The following is a 6156-nucleotide window of genomic DNA, read 5'->3' on the forward strand; positions in this document are numbered from 1 at the left end:
GGACCGCGGCACGCGATGCCACGCCACGCCACACCGCGTCGCTCCCATCGATCGGTCCGGGCTGTGCCGGCCGACCTGCCCCAGCCTACACGCCTACCAGCGCCGAACTCTTGACTCCTCCCAAATCTTGAGTCTCACCTCGGTTGTAGCGCTAGCGCTCAGTTTCACCTCCCATCGCTAAACCTGCCGGTGCTGACGCCGCACTGATTTCTTTAACAAATAACAGCAGTTGTAAGCTCAAGTGTAACCTAAGAAACCCTTAATGTTCGATCGGTTATTGTGCATAAAACTGCCTGCTAGAATGGAAAATGGCATCGATAACGATATGGATAAAAAAACTACTCTGATTCGGAAAGTGCGAAACAAAATTAGCAAATTTAAATCAGCTACTGAAATTACACCTGTACTATGACAGAAAGCGATGTTTTGGAAATTGAATAACGACACAAAATTAACACTGTATGCACTATCGCCAGTCCATATACTGACAAAGTAATCAACACGTGAGCAACTCGGAGGATATCATCGAGCGACTGAATAATGGTCCCGATACCATCCACTAAATGGTTAAATTTAGTCTGAAACAGTTCAGCAAAGCAGCACAAATAAAAAACTAAACTCCTCCTCCCGAACAGGCCATGAAGGCCCAAAGGTGCCGACCGGCCGCTGTCATCCTCAGACCACAGGCGTCACTGGATGCGGATATGGAGGGGCATGTGGTCAGCATACTGCTCTCCCGGCCGTATGTCAGTTTCCGAGACCGGAATCCCTACTTCTCAATCAAATAGCTCCTCAGTTTTCCTCACAAGGGCTGAGTGCATCCCGCTTGCCAACTGCGCTCGGCAGACCGGATGGTCACCCATCCAAGTGCTAGCCCAGCCCGACAGAGCTTAACTTCGGTGATCTGACGGGAACCGGTGTTACCACTGCGGCGAGGCCGTTGGCAAAGCAGCACAAATACTAAGTAGTAAATAAGTACCAAATCCTGACGACCTCATGTCTGTGTAAGGCTGCTTCCGTCAGTGTAACCCTTACTTCAATCAGATGTTACATATTCCGCTGCCGATAATGGTGACACCGCTTTCTGTAAACAATGTACACAAACAGAGGAATTCTGGTAAGACACTGGAACACGACGATCGCGGAAAATAAAAACATACATATGAATAAATAAATACGTATAGAGTACGAGGAACGCGAACTTGACCAGGTGTTGTCAACTGCTGGTGCCGTCTGAATTCCAATTTTTCTTCATGTTAATTTGAAATTCGGTGCATAAGAATAACGCACAGACAAAAGAAAGAACAAAAATTACAGTTACCTGACCCCGTTATTTTCTTTACAACACTGCATTCCATTATATGGAAACAAAATAAAAGTGTATTGACACCGTATTTTCTTAAAAAATAAAGGGATATCATTATGGTTTACACATGCCTACTGATTACACTCATTGCAAAATCTGCATTGTTAATATGTTATGCCTAGTGAAAATTTGTATCAGCCCAGGACTCCATCCCACAATTCTTTGTTTTTTTAGACCTACCGCCTTAACCATTAGGTTATCTGAACAGGCTTCCAGTCATGATTCAAACTTTCATTGTCACTCCTCCTTCCACCATTCAGAATTCTCTTCCTGTTCAAAAATAAGTCGTCTTTTTCACAAGGGCACTTATGTATAACACATCAAAGAATCTCAAACAGAACATTCTGCTTAGACGTAGCGTTCCATAGAGGATGCACCATTTCCCCCCATGACAATGGTAGCAGGAACCGCTTGACCTGGCTGTCGTAAAAGGTGGGCGCCTTACAATACACAGGGGTCAGCCAGACTCCAGATCATAGATAAAGTCTTTTTCCGGAAAGCAACACAGACGCTCTTTCAGACTACTGCGAATCCTCTCAAAGACTCTTAAGTGCTTTCATGAAATAAAAATTATCTCCCCAACGGGAAGTGTCCTTAGGAGTATTGTAGTTTAAGTAGGCGTTTTCAGGTAAATGAATAAATTCTGAAACAACTGACCGAAATGGTGCTGTAAGTCTAAGCCGAATTACAGTTTCTTATAAAAAAATACTAACGGCATCCGAAGAACGGCACAAACTACAGAAGAATTTATTTCAGAATCAAATACAAGACATAAGTAGTAGCGCAATGGGGGTGCGGGGCTATTTTATTAGTGCACGTTGCCTACACCAGGGGCAAGCATACATTCTGGCGCAAACCTATTTTTCTGCTCCATGTCACCCTTAACCTATTGTTCTCCTAAAACCACAAACAAAGCAGTGCTTTCCTGGTAAACTGCCAGCTGTGGATGTCTTGGAAATATTCCTTCACTCTATCAGACTGATTGACTAATTAAATCGACACCCCCTGTGTGTAACAGTTTTTCCTTGCTTCCTATTGGTGGACACTAGGACTGAAATAATGGCAGGATTCGATCCTGCAACTACTCAGTTTAAAAACCCTACTGGACTCTTTTCTTTCTGTTGCCTCTTATCAGTGGATACTGATACAGTTAGGTCATTTGGTAGGGAATCAGTTACGTTGAGGTAACTGAAAATTTCAAATTTCAGCTCAGTTGCATGCTATGTCCTAAAACATTCTGCAGGAGGGCTGGACTGGTGTGTGTGTGCTGAGAATACCATTATTTGAAGCAATAAGTTGATCAATTGGAAATTTGATGTTGTGATTGGGTTTTTAAAGCACTATAAGCTGGTTATCTTAGCTACACCAGGATGAAGAATGATGGTGATGGTGGTGGTGGTGATGGTGATGATGATGATGATGATGAGGAGGAGGAGGAGGAGGGGGGGGGGAGGAGGAGGAGGAGGCAGAGGAAGATCTACCACGTGATGGGAAAGTAACAACAAGTACCACTGCAAGACAGAATCCACTGTGATGTATCGAGAAGGAGTAAACAGAACAATCCATAGTAGTAGTTGTGATGGTTAGATGTTGGAGGTCGCACATCTCGCATGCTCATGTCTTGATGTCCGCGTGCAGTGCCCCAGGCCAGAGAGTCACACAGTGCTAGTTGCCGTAGTGTACACAAACCTCGGTCTCGACCCACCAGAGAGGACCACCTGTGCGTGGAGGGCGTGTGGGGATGACTGGAGTGGCAGGAATTCAGGCATTGTCAATATGTCCAGTGCCAGCACTTACCAGTAATAAGAGACTGAATCTTCTGAAATTTCCACATAAAAATCGGAGAATAGTCGCAACACACGTGATCACGACAGTTGCTCAACAAAACACATACTGAGTATTAGTTCGCTATTCACCCAACCAGAGGGCGACAAAGTTATACCCCACCTTAATGGTTCAGGAGACTCAGCAACGGCTCGTGCTTTAAGACGGAAATGTACATTTGTTCCGAGCACTGGATATCATCATCACCCACCCGCTTGCCATGCAGAATCCTACGAAACTAGCCAGATATTTATCACTGTAATTATAATTAAATATTATAACTGTAGCGCCAATCTGGTGGGATTCGACAATGACGAAGGATCAGAAATACCACCTACTGATGACTGTGGCTCTGGAAATATCAGCATCTATATCCTTCTTGGGAGTGGATATAATTTTCCCTGTAAAATCTTTCGTCCCCCTTATAGCTATTGAAGTGTTGAAATTGCAGTTTTCCAAGTCAAATCCATACTCGCCTTATGACCAGACATAATCATTTTCTTTGCACATGCTGGAACAATGACTGCAGTAAGTTTTCACCCAAACATAACTTTATGATCCTGCCGATCACAGGGAATCTATCGCACATCCCCTATTACGAGGGTTGGAACTTTAATAGTGGCAACTATTTATTTACACCTTGTACAAAATAGATACGTGCTTCAAAGTTTTACTTAGCTTCAAAGTAGTCACCAGCATTGTGTATTGCCAGCGATGTGGAAGTCGTAGGATACTCTTAGCAGTGCCAGTTGTGTTGACAGTTCGAGCGGCGCGGTCTATTGCCTGATGAATTTGTAGCAGTTCTGAAGCGAATGCCGTGAAGTGTTTCCTTCAGTTTAGAAATCGAGCTGAACTTACGAGGGCTTAAATCAGGGGAGTGCAGTAGGTGGTATAGCACTTAGCAGCCCCAGCAGCCCCATCAGTCAAACAAATCAGTAACAGCTTGCACTGTACGTGCTTGAGCATTGTCCTGCAAAATGATGGTCAGGTCTTGCAGAAAGTGTCATCACTTTTGCCTCTAAGCTGGTCGCAGGTTGTGTTCCAAAAATGAACAGCATAGAAACAGAAGTGATGACACTTTCTGCTGGACCCGGCCATCATTTTGCCGGACAATGCTCAAGCATGTACAGTGCAAGCTGTGACTGATTTGTTTGACTGATGGGGCTACTAAGTGCTATACCACCTACTGCACTCCCCTGACTTAAGCCCTCGTGAGTTCAACTCGATTTCTAAACTGAAGGAAACACTTCACGACATTCGCTTCAGAACTGCTACAAATTCATCAGGCAATAGACGACGCCGCTCGAACTGTCAACACAACTGGCACTGCTAAGAGTATCCTACGACTTTCACATCGCTGGCAACGGGTTATACACGATGCTGGTGACTACTTTGAAGGTCGGTAAAACTTTGAAACACACATCTATTTTGTATGAGCTGTAAATAAATAGTTGCTATTGTTAAAGTTCCAACCCTCGTATGTACAATACTTCACCAATAAAAGAATGCTGGTGGCACCAAACAACACTGAGCGAAAATCCGCGATGGATGGACATGGCTCATTTGTTTTTCTTGTGAGTGGTACCAGTGTGTCTTAGGAAGAGAGACGTAATCGTCTTGTAAGTGACGATATCGCAACGACCATGTTACTGCCACTCTGCATAAAAACCGGTCTTGATTTTATAGCCACATACAAGTATTGCTAACATATCCATGTTAAAAACTAGGCGTTATTTATAAATTAACGTACGGTATTGCTTCCAAATGAAGTGGTCTTCCAAATAAATACTGCTACACTGAATATAGACGGTGTTCGCAGGGTGTGTTTCAACAGACGAAAAGTATAGGTGCATGTCGCCAGTGGGATAAGCTCGTAATAAAATCATACTTACCACCGAATTTAGAAAGTGATTCAGCAGAGGAACATGGCATCAAGCTGATATTTGCAACTCCATGTTACCGCCATTAGTCAATGTTAATAAATAATAATTGTAGCACATTCTATCTCAATACCATGTAGACAGTGTACCAGAGGTTCTGTGATATATCCACAGGGTTATATGTGAGGGAGGATGATTGTTGATTGAGAATGATCACATACAGTAGATGGTGTGCAATGTGAGGAATCACTTAAAAACTACAAAACTAGACTGAAGTCATATGAAATGTACAAAATTCTATCATCAATACACTAGCTTTTCAGATCTATAGCGTAACGCTTCCTGGTAGAAATGCTATCTGCAATTTGGAATCAAGTCTTCCCATTCAACCAAATGCTTGCGTTTGATCCTTTGGAGATGTATTTTAATGATTACAGTCACTGGTGAATCATACCTGTGGCACTCTCACATCTCGAAACGAGCCATTTTTTCGAACCTATCTGCTAAGGACCCCATACAGCGAAACTCCACAGTCTTTTTAGACAGCCCCTCTGCATGTTGTAACTGTTCCTTAATCTTTGTCCCACCCTCCCTGCAGCTTTGACCATGGGATCAGTCCAATTTAAGTCGTAACCGAGCAGAAGTGGGAGCACGCTGTAACTAAGACATTTTGCACCCCATGGAGAAACAGGGTGAGCTGAGTAAATGCGACAGGACTGTGTTTTGACCACTCACTGGAAATGAGAACATGTTGTCATAACTCTGCCAACCACGTACAATTTGTAAGGCGAGTGTCAAATGAAGCTTTTTCCTGCAACAAGATGTAGCAGAAAGACAGTACAGGCAATTACAGTGGTGTTTCTTACTGGGAAAACCAGGAACACTCCACGTCACATTGGAACTGGATGGAGGATGAAGATTTTGCTACTGCACTACGATGCGTTTCCAAACCAGATACAGGTACTGCAGTCCAAAGGAGATCTGCATCCCTCAGGGTGCATTCATATCTGTCACCCAAACACTTTCTCTAACCTCATTATTTTGTACCATCCAACAGAGAAAAGCTACAAATTATAAAACTCCTCT

At 43.5% G+C, this 6156-nt stretch overlaps 1 pseudogene; it reads right to left on the bottom strand.

The window, feature by feature from the left end:
• Positions 1–827: 827 nt before the first annotated feature.
• Positions 828–945, bottom strand: LOC124560569 (annotated as a pseudogene).
• Positions 946–6156: the final 5211 nt, after the last annotated feature.

Source organism: Schistocerca americana, chromosome 1, assembly GCF_021461395.2.
Source record: "Schistocerca americana isolate TAMUIC-IGC-003095 chromosome 1, iqSchAmer2.1, whole genome shotgun sequence".
NCBI classification, from domain to species: domain Eukaryota; kingdom Metazoa; phylum Arthropoda; class Insecta; order Orthoptera; family Acrididae; genus Schistocerca; species Schistocerca americana.